Raw genomic sequence first — 17,562 nt, forward strand, 5'->3', positions numbered from 1 at the left:
AAAAACCCTCAAGAAAGTACAGTTAGAAGGAACATACCTAAAGATCATAAAGACCATATCTGAAAGACCCACTGCTAATATCATCCTCAATGGGGAAAAACTGAGAGGTTTTCCCCTAAGGTCAGGAACCTGACAGGGATGTCCACTCTCATCACTGTGATTCAACATAGTGTTGGAAGTCCTAGCCTCTGCAATCAGACAACAAAAAGAAATAAAAGGCATCCAAATTGGCAGGGAAGAAGTCAAACTTTCACTCTTCACAGATGACATCATACTCTATGTGGAAAACCCAAAAGACTCCACTAGAAACCTGCTAGAACTAATACATGAATTCAGCAAAGTCACAGGCTATAAAATCAATGTACAAAAATCGGTTGCATTTCTATACACCAATAATGAAGCAGCAGAAAGAGAAATCAAGGAATCAATCCCATTTACAAATGCACCAAAACCCATAAAATACCTAAGAATAAACCTAATCAAAGAGGTGAAAATCTATACAGTGAAAGCTATAGAAAGCTTATAAAAGAAAATGAAGAAGACACACAAAAACATGGAAAAACAATTCCATGCTCATGGATTGGAAGAACGCATATTGTTAAAATGTCAATACTACCCAAAGTAATCTACGTATTCAATGCAATCCCTATCAAAATAACAGCAGCATTTTTCACAGATTTAGAACAAACAATTGTAAAATTTGTATGGAACCACAAAAGACTCCGAATAGCCAAAGCAATCCTGAAAAAGAAAACCAAAGTTGGAGGCAAACTAATTTGGGACTTCAGGATGTATTACAAAGCTGTAACCATCAAGACAGTATGGGACTGGCACTAAAGCAGACATAGAAATCAATGAACAGAATAGAGAACCCAGAAATGGACCTACAAACGTATGGCCAACTAATCTTTGACAAAACAGGAAAGAATATCCAATGAAAAAAAGACAATCTCGGGGCGCCTGGGTGGCTCAGTTGGTTAAGCAGCTGACTTCAGCTCAGGTCATGATCTCGCGGTTTTTGAGTTTGAGCCCCGTGTCTGGCTCTGTGCTGACAGCTCAGAGCCTGGAGCCTGCTTCAGATTCTGTGTCTCTCCATCTCTCGGCCCCTCCCCTGCTCATGCTCTGTGTTTCTCTGTCTCTCAGTAATAAGTAAACCTTAAAAAATTTTTTTTTAAAGAAAACAAGACAGTCTCTTCAGCAAATGGTGGTAGAAAAACTGGACAGCAACTTGCAGAAGCATGAACCTGGACCACTTTCTTACATCATACACAAAAGTAAACTCAAAATGGATGAAAGACCTAAATGTAAGATCGGAAGCCATCAAAATCCTCAAGGAGAAAAGGGGCAACAACATCTTTGACCTCAGCAGCAGCAAATTCTTATTTGATATGTCTCTGGAGGCAAGGGAAACAAAAGCAAAAATGAACTATTGGGATCTCATCAAGATAAAAAGCTTCTGCACAGTGAAGGAAAAAGTCACAAGACTAAAAGGCAACCGATGGAATGGGGAAGATATTTGCAAATAACATATCAGTTAAAGGGTTAGTATCCAAAATCTATAAATAACTCATCAAACTCAATACCCAAAAAAACCAAATAATCCATTGAAAACATGGACAAAAGACATGAATTGACACTTTTCCAAAGAAGATATCCAGATGGCTAACAGATACATGAAAAAATGCTCAACGTCCCTCATCATCAGGGAAATAAAAATCAAAACCACAATGAGATACCACCTCACACCTGTCAGAATGGCTAACATTAACAACTCAGGTAACAACAAATGTTGTCTAAGCCATTTACAACAACGTGGATGGAACTAGAGTTTTGCTAAGCAAAATAAGTCAGTCAGAGAAAGACAAATAACATAATTTCACTCATATGTGGAATTTAAGAAACAAAACAGATGAACAAAAGGGAAGGGAATGGAAAATAAACAGAGAGGGGGACAAACCATAAGAGACTCTTAAATACAGAGAACAAACTCACGGTTGCTGGTGGGGTGTTGGGCGAGGGAATGGGCTAAATGGGTGATGGGCCTTAAGGAGGGCACTTGTTGGGATGAGCACTTGGTGTTATATGTAAGTGATGAATCACTATATTCTATTCCGGAAATTTAAAAAAAGGAAAAAAAACCCACATCCTATCAAAAATAAACAAATGCCTATAGTTTAACACTAAAAAGAAGGAATACATATTTATTCAAAAATATTTATTAAATGTCTAATATGTGTGAATACAATGACAAATATAAGAATGTCGGTCTCTTCCCACAAGAAGCTTAAATTAAAAATAGAAAAGAGAGGGTGCCTGGGTGGCTCAGTTGGTTAAGTGGCCAACTTCGGTTCAGGTCATGATCTCGTGGTTTGTGAGTTCAAGCCCCACGTCGGGCTCTGTGTTGACAGCACAGAGCCTGGAGCTCACTTCAGATTCTGTCTCCCTCTCTCTCTGCCCCTCTCCTGCTCACACTCTGTCTCTCTCTCTCAAAAATAAATAAATATTTAAAAATTTAAAAAAAATTGAAAAGAGATAAAATATCACAGAACTATTAACTAAATACGATTGTATTTGAGAACTTACAACACACGAATTTGATCTACTAGGGTGCCAGGAAAGGCTTGTCTGATGAAGTGAACTTTAAGCTGAAGCCTGCAACATGAGTAAAACTAGTGAGGTGAAAGATGTCATGCACACACAAAACAGTGAGTGTGTGTAAGGAGGAAAGTATTTCAGGGAGAGGGACATGATGCGAATAAAACCTTTTGAAATGGAAAATAGCAAAATACACATTAGAGAAATCCAAAAAAAGGGATAGTGGAAGCATAGAGCGCAAGGGAGAACATACCTGAAACAAGAACAGAAATATTACACAAGGCCTTGAAATCAATTTAAAGACCTTTGAATGGATTGGATTGAATTCTGAAAGCAACAGGAAGGCACTTAAGCATGTTAAGCATGAAACTTGACATAATCAGATTTGTGGTTTGGAAAGATCACGCTGGCTTCTGTGTGAGAAAGCACTGTATTTTCTAATCATTAATAGAGAAACCAAAGTGAGCCAACAGGAGGTGGTGGTACAGTCTAGAATGGAAGAGTTCCTAATGAATGCTAGTAGTTTTAATGTGAGTGAGGGGAGGGAAGGGGAAGAATGAAAAAACTCAATGAGTAGGAATAGAGGTAGGAGTAAAAATAAAAGAGTTTATAGAGATGATAGAATGGGCACAATAAATCAAAAGGGTCAAGTATTAAGGCATTTTACCTAATTTTAAAAATCGATAATTATGTCCTTTTAAATGAACCACCACTATCTTCATGCTTTTAATTAATAGTTATTAAGCATGTTCTATGTTCAAGTACTGTGCAGGGGGCCTTGAGTATGCTTATGTATCTTAAACATCATATAGATGTAGAAGTCTCCATGTCTTCTTGTATCAGCATGGATATGGTTAGGAAAATGAAGCTATTCCTGGAATAAAGGTTTTCAACATAGGAGTTATGGTTTATACCTAACTTGGGCAATGGCATTCTGGGAGACTACAGTTAGAAGATTAGAGATGATAAGAAGAAGATTGCGGTTTGAAGAATCACTGAAAATTTCAGCCTGAAACACTAAAGTAGGTGTTTTTCAAAAGTACTGTGATAAACCACTGCAGATTTTAAGTCTTTGGGAAAGATTCCACCATTTTCCTAGTTTACTGTAGTAGAGGTAGCTCACAGAGAAGTCTATGAAGCCATTAGATTTGCTTGCAAAGATGTCCAAATAATGACCCCTCTCCCATTCCGCATCCTAAATGTCATACAGTTACTTTTGTAGGTAAACTTTATGCAAGAACCATGTGGGAAAGGAGGATCTTAGGAATGTAGCTCCTGGCTTCTACCCTGCATTATAGAGGAGATCTCCACAAAGCAGACTCCAAGATAGAATTAAATGCAGTTTTCATTTGGGGAAATGCCTGTAAGAGAAAAATAATGAGTGAGCTAGGGAAGGCTGGAAGAGACATCAGGCCTTGTTGCTATTCTGATTATTAGCAAAGAAAGAGAGAAGTAAGGTTGGATGGAAATGAGGTGTGCTGCCATACAGTCTAAAGAAGGTTTGCCAAGGTGTCAGGGAGTCTTCAAGTCAAAGTTGGTCATTAGAGGAATCCCAGGTTTCCCAGAAAGATTCCTGCCTTATATACTGGCCATATCCAGTCACTGGCTGGAAGTAGTTCATGGGAATCATGGTCTCAGTACAAATGTAGTGACCAAGAGCCCAGCTCAAGTTGGCTCTCTGCAGTTGAGTTCTGGAAGCCACATTCTCATGGCCAACATATGCGAGATGTAGTGAAAGGCTGGCATCTAACAATCTAACACAGTCTACCCCTTTGTTGACCTAGCATCCATACCACCTCTTTAACCTACATTTAACTTAGGAAGAAAGACTAGAACAACATCTGGCTAACATGATGCAGCAGTCCGATTACAAACAAACACATCTCATCTTCTGACAAAAATGGACACATTCAGTTGTGTATGTTACTTTACTTACTTTGAGTGATATTTATCACTCTTGTGGTATGTTACAATTCTTCTGTTATCCCTTAATTTAAATACTGAATTATTGAGTTAACCACTATTAACATATCCTCTTTTCTTTTCATTTAAAAAAACTTTTTAATTCCAGTTAGTGACCATACAGTGTTATGTTATTTTCAGGTGTACAATACTGTAATTTAACACTTCCATAGATCACCCTGTATTGACACATCTTATATCAGATAGAAAGTAATTTGGAAAAAAGAGAACTGGTATTGTGTGTATCATATATAAAATATATATATATACATACAATGAAAAATATGCATAAATAATCCAGTTCTCATTTTTGTAACTGGTCATAAGGCTACAGGTGCAATTTGTAACTCTTTATCTCCACTGCTCATTTCATTTTTCCTTTGCATGCAGCCAGTACCCCAGATGGTGGGTCTGGCCTTTAATAGTTTTGCTTGTATTTTGTTATTGTGGTTTCTCGCTGACTTTCACTAGGAAATATGGGATACTAAGGGGCTCCCCAGAGAATCCCTTGGATTACAGGCATGGTTCTTTGATCCCCATTGTGTAATAGTAACAGTTTCCCCTTGATAATCAGAATTGTCACCCAACCAACATATAATCTCCCTCATCTCTTGGAGGGCCAGGTGTCAGTCTTAACTCACCAGGTCAGTGTAACCCGTGCTAGATCACCTGGAAGTTTCTCTATTTTTGGAAACTAAGACTTTTAATTAAATGGACCCCAAAGTTTTGAGAATAGGAAACAAAAAAAATCTAGTAGGTCATTAGATGTTCTAGTGACAGGATCTATTGTCATTTCCACCCTTGTGTTTTCAGACATGTACATCCTAGCTATACTCTGGCTCAAATCACATATCACACCCAAAAGATACTATCTAGCCAAAATATATTGTATCCCAGGTGTTACCACACCTAACTGAGCTTTCAAAAGTACATTTCACTCTTCTAGCAGGCTACCTCTGTAAATGACCTCCTATGTCCATTCTCTCACTGATAGTGATTCAGTATGCCCCTGTCTTCAAAACTCTCTCTTAGAGGCTGCAGAATCTTTATTACCTGAAGTATCATAGTCATGGATAAGAAGTTTCCAGGGGTAACTCAGATCAGTTGTCCTTTTACAGTTAAGAAATTAAAAATGCTTTAATAGACATACAAAACACATGTATACTGATTATTTATAAGGAGGGGGGAAACATGTCCAGTTTGGAAATCAGAAAAGTCTTGATGGGAAGAGACATGTGGAGGTGAAGGATTTCTTCTAGGCAGTGAAAGCCAGAGCAAAAGGCAAGAATAAACAATGATTTCAGGAGTGCAGCAAGATCAGTCTGACTTGGCTGGAGACAAAACAAGGGGAAGAAACAGGTGGGGTAAGAAGTTTGAACACTGGATGGGTATGAGATCTTTGCAGAAAATGAAATGTCAGTGTAACGACTTCTTATTGCACTGAGAAGCATTAGGAGGGTTTTCCCTTTTTGTTTTTTGGTTTCTTGTTTGTTTGTTTGTTTGTTTTCTTCCCGAAAGAAAGAAATGTTGCTAAACATTACAGCGGAAGAAAGCTTAAACCTTGCTTTTGCTGCTCAGTTGTATGATCTCAGAGAGTTCATTATCTGTCTGAGCTGCAGCCTCATTGTCAGTGAATGTGGAGGATAACACATCCTTCACAAGGTTAAGAGGATGAAATGCCTGCTATTGTACCTAGTTTTTTTTTTGCTTTTTTTTTTTTATTATTAAATAAACATGCCTGGAGCTATGCAGAGAACTAGGTTCTGGATCACCATGCCAATGAAGACTGATCACTGCACTTGGGAGGTGTCCAGTATGGGTGCAACCTACGGGTCACCCTGCACCGGCTCCCACGAGGGCTTCTGTGAGGCGCAGTTTGAGGGCAGCCCTCTGAGCCGCCGGGCATGGGAGGTGAAGTGATGGCACTCTTTCCCAACCACATTGTATTGGACCACGACTTATTCCCTTTAATTCCTTTTCATCTCCTCATCCTTTAGGGTGAGAAACTACTTTTATTACAGTTTGTTGCAATCACAAGAAAAGACTATAGGCAAGTTTACAATTTCATAACTTTAAATATCAGATACAATGTCCAGTGCTGCTTAAGTCACTTTGGAATTTTAGCAGCCTTTTGTACCACACACCCCACTCTCAACTCTAATCCCTCCAAGCCCCGAGCATCATCCGCCTTGTGGAAAGACACCTTACTTAGAATGCATCATGATCACTATAAGAGCTCGTTCTTATGATGTACAGGCACTGTTATAAGAGCTGCACACATGTTATATTATTTAATGAGCAAAACAACCCTATGAGCTATGTGGTGTTTTCATCCTGATTTTACAGATGAAAAAACTGGAATACAAGGGGATCAAGTAATTTGCCAAAGCCTTCCTTTAAAGCTGCTGAGTGGCAGAACTGCAGTTCAGAGCTTGAGTGCCAAGCACACACTTGGCTGGCTCCCTTTAGCACATGCTGCAGGGTGCCAGACATCAGAGGGCCCGCCGACCCCTGTGGTCCTCCCCGTACCTCCATTGGGGTCCTCCACTCTAGTCCTCCTCTCCCCATCAAACTGAGATCATCTGGTGTGCCTGTGGTGCTTGTTTGGCCACTAGTAAGTTGGAATACTCTTCTTCTATCTGACCTACACCCTGCTTCGAAAGATAGTTCTACATTTCCCAGGTTTGAATTTTTTTAGATATATTTTTATTTATTTTGAGAGAGAGAGAGGGAGAGGGAGGGAGAGAGAGAAAGTGGCAGAGGGGCAGAGACAGAGGGAGACAGAATCCCAAGCAGGCTTTGCACTGTCTGCACAGAGACTGATGTGGGGCTCGAACTCACACACCACGAGATCATGGCCTGAGCAGAAATCAACGGTCAGACACCTAACCGACTGAGCCACTCAGGGGCCCTCCAGTTTTGAAATTTTAAAAATTTGGAGGAAAATCTAGATTTCCCTAGCAGTGTAAACCCTCTTCTTTAATTTCCTGCTCTTCCCCTCTCAATATCCAGCACAGGACAGGGGCTGTTTGATTCAGGTGTGGATACTTCAATAGGCCCCTTGGTATGGAGCAGGAGTTTGGTTAACTGCAGTACTTTTTTTTTTTTAATGTTTATTTATTTTTGAGACAGACAGAGACAGAGAGAGAAAGATAGAGGGAAAGTGAGAAAGAGCACATGCATGGGAGAGGAGCAGAGAGAAAGGGAGACACAGAATGCCAAGCAGGCTCCAGGCTCTGAGCTGTTGGCATAGATCCCAATGCAGGGCTCAAAAGCCTGAGCTTTTGAGATCATGACCAGAGCTGAAGTCGGATGCTTAACCAACTGAGCTACCCAGGAGCCCCCCACCCCCCTTTTTCAAAAACTCTCTCAAGGGGGACGTGGGTGGCTCAGTCAGTTGAGCGTCCAACTTTGGCTTAAGTCATGATCTCGCAGCTCGTAGCTTCGAGCCCCGAGTTGGGTTCTGTGCTGACAGCTTGGAGCCTGAAGCCTGCTTCAGTCAGATTCTGTGTCTCACTCTCTCTGCCCCTCCCATGCTCATGCTCTAGCTCTGTCTCTCTCTCTCTCTAAAATAAGTATACATTAAAAAGAATTAAAACAAAACTCTCTCAACAGAGTGCAAATTTGGAGCCAGTTTGAAGTGAGGGAGCCATTAGAAGGGTCTCAAAGATTGCATGGAAAAAAACAAAGGAACTCACAGCAGTAGAGGAATTAAAGGAAAGGTCAGAGATACCTAGTAAGGATTTTATCAAATTTTGATATATGTGAAAACCTTTTGCTTTGACTTCCCATGAAAACTTTCTCTCTCTCTTTCTCTCTCAAACTCTGGACTCAGTATGATCTAAAATTGGGCAAGGTCAAGAGCTAAGGCTACACATGGGCAGCCAGACACATCTGGGATGTCTCCAACATCGTAATGCTAGTGAACACTCACCTTGCATTTACTATGAGCCAGGCACTAGCTAACTACTTTAGACATATTAACTTATTGAATATATTGAATATCTTATATAACTTATTGAATAGATATTGAATATCTATAAGCCAGATATTGTGGGTGTCCTCTTATGGATGGAGAAACTGAGGCGCAGTGAACTCAAGTGTTTGCTCAGTGTCACATAGTTAGCATGTGGCAGAGTTAGAATCTGGACCCAACTGTTTCAGAGACCATTCTCTTTACTACTCTGTTGTACTTCTATGATTTCTGAATTCTTATTTCTCTCTATATTACATGTATTTTTTCTTCTATCTCAAAATCACAATCCCAGACATCTACTGGACTGACTGCTGAGACATTTTTTTGTTGAGAACTGTCCTTGGCCCCAGAAAGATATCATGCCCTCATAGCCATCTTGCTACCAGAGGATTCCAACCTCTTGGATGGAGCTGATTTCATCAGGAATTTAGGAAGGGCTAACATAGTCCTCAGAGCTGAGAACTGAGGGTGGATCATGTGAACAGCACAACTCCAGGGAAGGCTCATCAACGTCTGTTAAGATTACCAGACTGTTCTGGTTCTTGTCTTCCTGAGTCTTGGTTATTAATAATATCCATGGATTTTGTGCAGCACCTGAGAATTTTTTAATACATTTCTTTTATGATTAAGCCAGTTTGAGATGGCCTCTGTGACTTGTAAGCCAATGTATCACATCAGCCACTGTGCCTCCCATTAGCACTCTTTTGCACACAGGCTACCTGTCAAGCAGTTCTTCAATAATAAATATTATTTTGCTAAGCCACACACATACTATTATTCTTTCCTTGGTAAAAGGAAAGGCATACTCAAATGCACATACGTAAAAGAAACTTTAAGTATATTTCATTTCTTTCTATCAATTATTTTGTTCTTATTTTATACCTAGAAATTTCCATTAGGTATTTCAACCAGTATCTATTTTTATGAAATATAAATGTACTTTTGAATCTGATTCTTAAAACTAATACTAAATCCAGAAGCCACTATTGCTCAAACAAACTGAAATAACATTTATTGCCTTGAGAGATCACTCAAGTGGACCCTTGTAAAGCAAGGTGCACCCACTCCATAGCGAAGAGCACAGACAATGACAATCTGAGAAGAGGCACTTAGCAAGAGTAGCGACAGTACTGAAGCAAGGCTGAGCAGGGAACATCATCATTTTACTCTTGTATTTGGATAGCAGGAAAACATGTTTATTTCATCAGGTCAAATTAAAAAAATACCTATTTTAATTCTATTTAAAAATTAAATCAGCTTATCAATTAATACATATGTTTTATTTTATTGCTTTACATGTTTTAACAAACTTCTTTATTTATTTTGAGAGAAAGAGTGCATGAGCACAAGCTGGGGAGGGTCAGAGAGAGGGAGAGAGAATACCAAGCAGGCTCTGTGCCATCAGCATAGAGCCTGATGCGGGGCTTAAACTCACAAACTGAGTTCAGGACCTGAGCTGAGCTCAAGAGTCACTTAACTGACTATACCACCAAGATGCCGCAATACATATGGTTTAAAAACCGATTAGGGGGGCCCCTGAGTGGCTCAAACATCCAACTCTTGATCTCGGCTCAGGTCATGAGCTCATATTTTTGTGAGTGTGAGTCCCACATTGGGCTCTCTGCTGACAGAGTATAGCCTGCCTGTGATTCTCTCTCTCCTCTCTCTCTCTGCCCCTCCCCCACTTACACTGTTTCTGTCCTCCCCCCTCAAAATAAATAAACATTAAAAAACAAAAAAAATTAAAAAATTTAAAAAACCAATTAGGTGCCCAGTGCATTGCTAGGCTATTTTAGTATTTCTCACTCTTTTGGTTCTATTATCTTTCCAATTCATCTTCACTCAAGCCTCTCAGTGAAGTCAGCAGAGATCAGTACTGTGAGTGCCTCTGCTTTAGATTCTATTGCCATTGCTTTACAGGGGGAAATTCATGGAATTCTCCCTGTCTGGTGGTTTATTTTTTGTCTATATGCCACATTTGGGGCCTTATCTAAATTTTTTTTAATCTAAATGTTTAAATTCAAAATGTTGTTGCTCCCTTTGCCTTTGGCGCTAAGAGCCTTCTAACTAGACTGGCCAAGAAGGGACTTGTGAAGCTTAGTTTCCCATTAATGAAGTGGTTGTCAACCAGAGACCTCTTTGTCCCCCAAGAAACATTTATCTGTATCTGTAGAAAATTTTGGTTGCCACATAGTTGGGGGTTGAGGGAGTAGTACTGACACCTAGTGGGTAGAGGCCAAGGTTAATACCAAACATCCTGAAATATCGGCTACAAGTCCCCACCCCCAATGTCAATAACGCCTAGGTGGCGAGACTCTTCTTCAGTGTTATAGTGAAGGCAGTGCAGTAAGAAGGTTAAGAGCACAGATTTTAGAGTCTGAAAGACCTGGCATTAAATTCTGGCTCTGCCATTTACTAGCTCTGATGCTGTTGGCAAGATATTTTTCCTATCTGTGCCTTAATTTTCCTATCTGTTAAATAAAATAACACAGTAATTATCATTATGTAGGTTTGGTGGGAAGATTTAGTGAGCTAATCAATGCATGCAAAACATTTAGCATTGTTCAAGGCATGTTGTACTTATTAATAAGTGATAGAGTTCATACTCTTCACTTGAGATATAGAGGTTTTTTTTTTTTTTCCCCAAAGAAACCTTTCTAGGTAAGTAACGCAAACATAGAACAAACAAGAATCAAAAGCAACAGGGAAGAAGAAGAAACATGTACTGAGTCAAGATTCTGTGTCCTAAGGCCACTGTGGCCCAATCCACCTGCCGGACATGCCATCTTCCCTTATTTTTCCTGGTTTGTGTAAAGTGCAGGTATGGTAAAGTCAAGTGATCACAGGGGCCAGACAGGTAATATATATGGCACAAGTGGCCCAATGTTGGCACTTTAAACATATAAGAATGTCTTCACTTCTACAAAGAAATATACTCGCTCCCATTTTTCTTGAATCATGTGGCTCTCTCAGTCTTTTGTTTTCCTGCTGTTGACAGAGACATGGGTACAGAGAAATATTTCTCTGCCTTGATCCATACAACGGTGCAATAACAATGATAAATGGCAACTAACACTTGGCCTTGATGTTGGGGAGATAGTTGTCGGTGTGTGTGCAAACTGGAGAAGGCAGAACTGGCCTTAAAAAGGCAGCTGCTACTCAAGTTCAGATGATTGTTGAAAGGTGAGGATATATATGCTCAGTGGATGCCAAATCTTCTCACGTTTTAGAAAGAAGCCAGAATCCTGGATTTTTATGTGAACTCTCTTGGTATTTAAATATTGGTTTATATTGTTGAAAAATTGCTCTGCAGATAAAACAAAACATGGCTGAAGGCTGCATTCAATCTAAGGGCACTACCCCTTCCAGACTAGTAAATAAGACTTTTTCCTCCCTACATTTTAATGTCATTGCCATTATTCAAAATTCTCAGGAATGTCTAATGCATTTTCTCATTTAACAATTATTATTGAAGGTCTACTGTGTGCCCAGTGCTTTTCAGTGCTGTGGATACAGCAATGAACACAAAGTGCCTATCATTATGAAGCTTGTGTTCTTGTCGGAAGAGACAATGCAAATAAGTAAATACATAACATACCAGGTGACAATATGGATTATGAAGAACATGTAGCAGAGAAGATAGAGTGTCATTTATGGGCAGCCTCAAAATAAAGAAGCATTTGAGCAGAGACATAAAGAAGAGAGGAAAGGAGGCTTACTGATGACTCAAGGACTAGAAATCCAGGCAATTAGTACAGAAAGTACAAAGATCCTGAGGTAGACAGATCATGTAACAGAATTGAAGAACAGCAAGGAGGCCAGAGCACAGTTAAGTGAGGGGCAGTGTGGAAGGGCCTATGGGCTATAGGAAACGATTTTGCTCCCAGTAGATGGGAAGCCATTGGAAGAGTTTCAGCAGAGAAACCACATGTTTTTATGTGTATTTGAATAAGATTACTCTGGTTTCTCTTAAGAATAGATGGTAGAGAAATAATCTATTTGGGTGCTCTGAGAACAGCTGAGGCTGAATCTTGGTGGCAGTAAATTGTGAACACAGCTGAAACTGACTCTTCAAGTGTTTCCCTGACTTTTGGGTTAAGCTACAAGTCCCTTATGGAAGAGGCCCTTCCTCTCACTTATAGGCATAATTTATAGATCCCCAGGCATTGTGTTCTTTTTCCTCTAGAAGCTTCCAGATCCATAGCTTTGCACCTGCTCTTCTACCCTGTGCTAGACTGTTCATGGATTTGAGTCTCAGCTGGAACGGACTCTTCTCTTACCACTGTGCATTGCTTACTCTTTCAATCACTGTATCCCAGGGGATACAGTTTTTTCCTGTTTTCTCTTTAAAAGAGGCTTTTATTTCCTTAATTTTATTAAGGGCACAGGCTCTGGAGACAGTTTATCAAGGTTTAAATGCTGGCTTTGCCATGTCCAGTCTGTGGGTCCCTAGGCAAGTAACTCAACCTCTCTGTTACCTCTTGCATCAAATGGGGACAATGCGATCATCTCAAAGGATTGCTGTTGATGAGTACATGTACTTAGAACAGCATCTGACATATAGTATTCCCTTAGTAAATGTTAGTTATTATTATTATTATTACTTTTACTTTGACTTTACATTAGGTGCTTTAAAAAGTATTAAACTTTTCAATGTATATCAAATGCATGGACATCCTGCTCAATAAATCATTGTTTATAACTAAAAGGAATAGTGTCAGTAGCTTAAGAGAGTTTAAATATTCGCTGAACTATATGATTACTATTAGCAAAATGTCACTTGAATTGAATGTCTTTTTTTTCATAGGAGTAAAAGAGAAAGATTCTAATTTAAATGAATCAAAGCTATTCTATTTCACAAGACTGCCAGAATATGTGTGTAGTTCAAGAATTTTAAGTGGAAAGAGACAACCTCCCATAAATCTTCTTTCCCTGTATTTCTATCTGACCCATGTTAGACAATTAGATCCCTCATGGGGTATGAACAAAAAAGGAGGTGGGGGACAGAGGGGAAAGGAGGTTGGATGCTGCTGTCTTACTCTTTTGTCTTCAGAGAAAATAATAGCCCTGAGAGATCAGACTTAGTCTCTTTTTAAGGAAAAAAGGTGTAAAAAGAAAGATCCAGGAACTGAAAGAAAGAAAGAAAGAAAGAAAGAAAGAAAGAAAGAAAGAAAGCAAGCTAGTAGGAAAAGAATAGTTTGGATTATTTAAAAACATCATAGTGTATTTTATAATTAGTATTTCGGATTTCCATGCTTTAGGGAACTCCACGGGTGGAAATCTAGCATACAAAAACAGATACAAAGCAATCTTTGCTTTTATCAGATTTAAGACACGGCTTTCTTTAAGGCAAACATTGCTTAGGTATATTTAAAAGGAACTCAAATTGCAGGAAAATCGGTTTGCAAACAGCTTTTCGAGAACCACCCTTTAATTACTTATTAATCTATTTACATGTTTGTCATTTTATTAATGATAACTAGACTCTCTGGAAACCTGCTAAATCTGGAGTCCTTATTTTCAAATTTCTGCATAAGCAATGATGAGGGGATTGAAAGAAACAGGTGATACCAGCCTTTGAAAAGATTTTGAAAAAGAGTAAGACTCACCAAGAGCATGTTTATCCTCTGATGGAAGGCTCATCCCATTTGATTTATGTGTCAGCCAGACTAGACAATCATTTTGGGGTCTTTTACTTGTAGCAGGGCCTGCCAGATCCTGCCCTTTCTCTACATTTCACCTTTTTCTGATCCCTATTACCTGGACTTATACATTTCCCCCTTTGATGCCATATATGTCTACGTTATGCATGTTTAAATGAATTGTTTATACATGTGTAAATGAAAACATACATTCAAATGAAAACACACAATTAAATGAAAATGCATATCATACATATCTAAAGAAAATATTTGAGGCCGGCAGATGGATTAACATCTTTCAGAATCAATTCTCTTTAGGTGGTGGTTCAATTTTTCTGTTGGCTCATTTATAAATCTGTTGCATCCAATTGCAAATTGTAGTAATTTGGTTTAACCAGTGGCCTGGTGTGCTACATCTTCCTCTGAGTTGAATATCTTCCATTTCTGCATGGCTTCCTGTTAAATATTTATTATCGAACAACGTTGGAAATCAGGTGAGATTTTGCATCCAACTAAGACACAAATGTCCCATGCTGAGTCCCTCCCTAATTAAACCTCCAGCTCCTGTCTTTGTAACGAATGCTTCAGTAGAGAACATGAAAGAATAAGAGTCTCCTGATTAGGGCAGACTGTATTTCCAATGCCATTACATGTTTTTTGTTTTTGTTTTTGTTTTTAATTGGCAAGAAACAAACAGTGTTCTGAAACTTTCTCTTTCCTTTTTCAACTCTTAGGTGATGTGTCAGTTACCTTTGCTTCAATACAGGGTATAAGGAAGGGCAAATAATTATTAGAACAAATGCATTTACTTGATTAATTCTTTAATGTTTGGTTTGCTGAGATGGCTGGTAGGAGATAATAGTATAGTTGCTGATATATGAAAGTTTGATCAAGTAGTCTTTCGTGTCAATTGTTCTGAAAAATAAAATATCTCCTCTAGCACCGACTTTTGTTTCCACATGTTCACCAGTGTGAGCCCAGGCTCTTGCCAAGAAGGCATGGGTTAGAGGAGCTTTTGAAAGGTAAGGTGAGGTTCATACTAGAGTTGACACTGCTTGTTGGTCTGTTTTCTTCTCTGGCACTCTGAGAGATCAACAGTTACCAAAGGTACATTTATGTCTCTCCTTCCTTTTTTGTTTGTTTGTTCATTGTTTTAGAGAGAGAGAAAGAGTGCACAAATGGGTGAGAGGGCAGAGGGAGAGAGAAAGAATCTCGAGCAGGCTCCATGCTCACCACAAAGCCCAATATGGGGCTGGATCCCATGACCTAGGATCATGACCTGAACTAAAATCAAGAGTGGGACCCTCAACCAACTGAGCCACCCAGGCTACCCTGTGTCTCTTCTTCCTAAAACGAGTTCCTGTTAGGGTCAGGTAGACTGAGGCATGTATAGTAAGTCATTTAACACCATGACCCTTATGTTCAAAATGTTAACTTCCTCTATATTTTTCATGATCACATCTTGTGCTTGGGAAAAAATAGCTAACTTTGTTAAATTATACTAATGAAACTTGTTTTAAGGCAACTCAGAATGTCAAATTCTCTATCAAGACTGTTTCTCTCATGTTGGAGACTTAGTATGGAGAGAAGGGCCTCTGTTATTCTACCACACACATAGTCCTCTCTGACATTTCTGAAAACATCCTTCATCTTGTTGGATTTCTGTATCCTTGGGCATTGTTTGTGGATGTCTTCTGAGATGTGATGGTCTCACCTGCTTCTTTTAGTTTTGTTGTTAGCACCTGCTGTTTAATTCTGGCTCAAATATCCATGACACATTTCCTGGTCTCAATCTCACATAGTGACCTTTAACCCTAAGCCTTTATAAAAAGGTCCAATAGCAGGATGGGTTTCATTAAAAAAAAATTGAAGAAGATGTTTAAAGATTATTTTTGTTTACAAATCTTACTTGTATGTAAATTATGATCTGCTTCTAAGGTAACCCCTTTCCATATATTTTTTTTTCTGCTTTAAATATAGGAATCATTGATATTTTGATATCAGATACAAGATAGATGCCAGTTATAACTTTTCTGCCAGTAGAAATGATATTTGGGTAAATGAGAAATTGACACTAAGTGATAAGCAAGAACTATCCAGCATCTTTTTTCCTCCCCTGAAATGAGAAACATAGGTCAAGGGAAGAAAAATGGTATTTGAATGGTATTGACTTTGCAGCCAACTGATTATTGCAGAAATTCAATTCTCTTTTTTTAAGTTTATTTTATTTATTTTGAGTGGGAAGAGAAAGAGCATGCCTGAGACAAGGAGGGGTAGAGAGAAAGGGAGAGAGAGAATCCCAAGAAGACTTCCTGTTGTCAGCGCAGATCCCATCACTGAGTTTGATCTCATGAACTGTGAGATTATGACCTGAGCCGAAATTAAGAGTTGGATGCTTAACTAACTGAGCCACCCAGGCACCCCCAGAAATTCACTTCTTAATGAAGGAAACATGAACCAGCATTTCTCTCCAAAGGCTTTACGCTACTTTTCTATAACTATTATATATAGCAGATATTCACTATAAGCATTTATTGTAATTAGCACTCTCAGTGCCTACTATAGTGCCTGGCATATAACAGCAATTTAATAAAAACTGTTAAAAGACAAATGAGTGAATGGATATCATATCATGCTGCTGCTACCTGGAGGTGAGAAAGCTAGAAGGAAGCTGTGAGTTCAGCTTTTTAAAAAGTCAGGAAAAGAAAAGAAAAGGAAGAGGACGAAAAGGGAGTGGAAGTCAAAGCAGAGAAGAAACGTGAGTCTACAATGCAGGAACTATAGGAGAAACTTCTCAGATTTTTCTAAGACATTCCTGGCTTACTTATTATTCTTAGAATGCTTTGACTCTGTAAAATTGTCTTAGTCTTTCTCTATTAGCTACAATGTCTTGCTAGACTTATTTTGTTGTCCCCTCTGTCCCTAGTTGCTTCTATCTCTCAACCTCTCAAGAGCAGGAAATTCAAATCAGCATATTAAGGAAATTCAGAATTGCAGGAAGTGGGGGCTGGAAAACAATGATCATCCTTGCCCACTTCTCTTTTTTTAATGTTGATTTATTTTTGAGAGGGGGGAGGGACAGAAACAGAGGGGGACAAAGGGTCAGAAGCAGGCTCTGTGCTGACAGCAGAGAGCCTGATGGGGGACTCAAACTCATGAGCTGTGAGTTTAACTACCTAGGGACGCCCATCCGTACCCACGTGTTCCAGAGGCTTCCCAACATCAAACATCAAGGTTTACCAAAAAACTATGATGCTTCTTTCAAATCCACAAAGGTTTCCAAATCAATATTAATCCTTGGTTATAAAGTGTTCCCCTTCAAAGGTCAGCAGAAAGCCAAACACACACACACACACACACACACACACACACACACACACACACACA

This window comes from Herpailurus yagouaroundi, unplaced genomic scaffold, assembly GCF_014898765.1.
Source record: "Herpailurus yagouaroundi ecotype Mexico unplaced genomic scaffold, PumYag 28, whole genome shotgun sequence".
Taxonomy (NCBI): domain Eukaryota; kingdom Metazoa; phylum Chordata; class Mammalia; order Carnivora; family Felidae; genus Herpailurus; species Herpailurus yagouaroundi.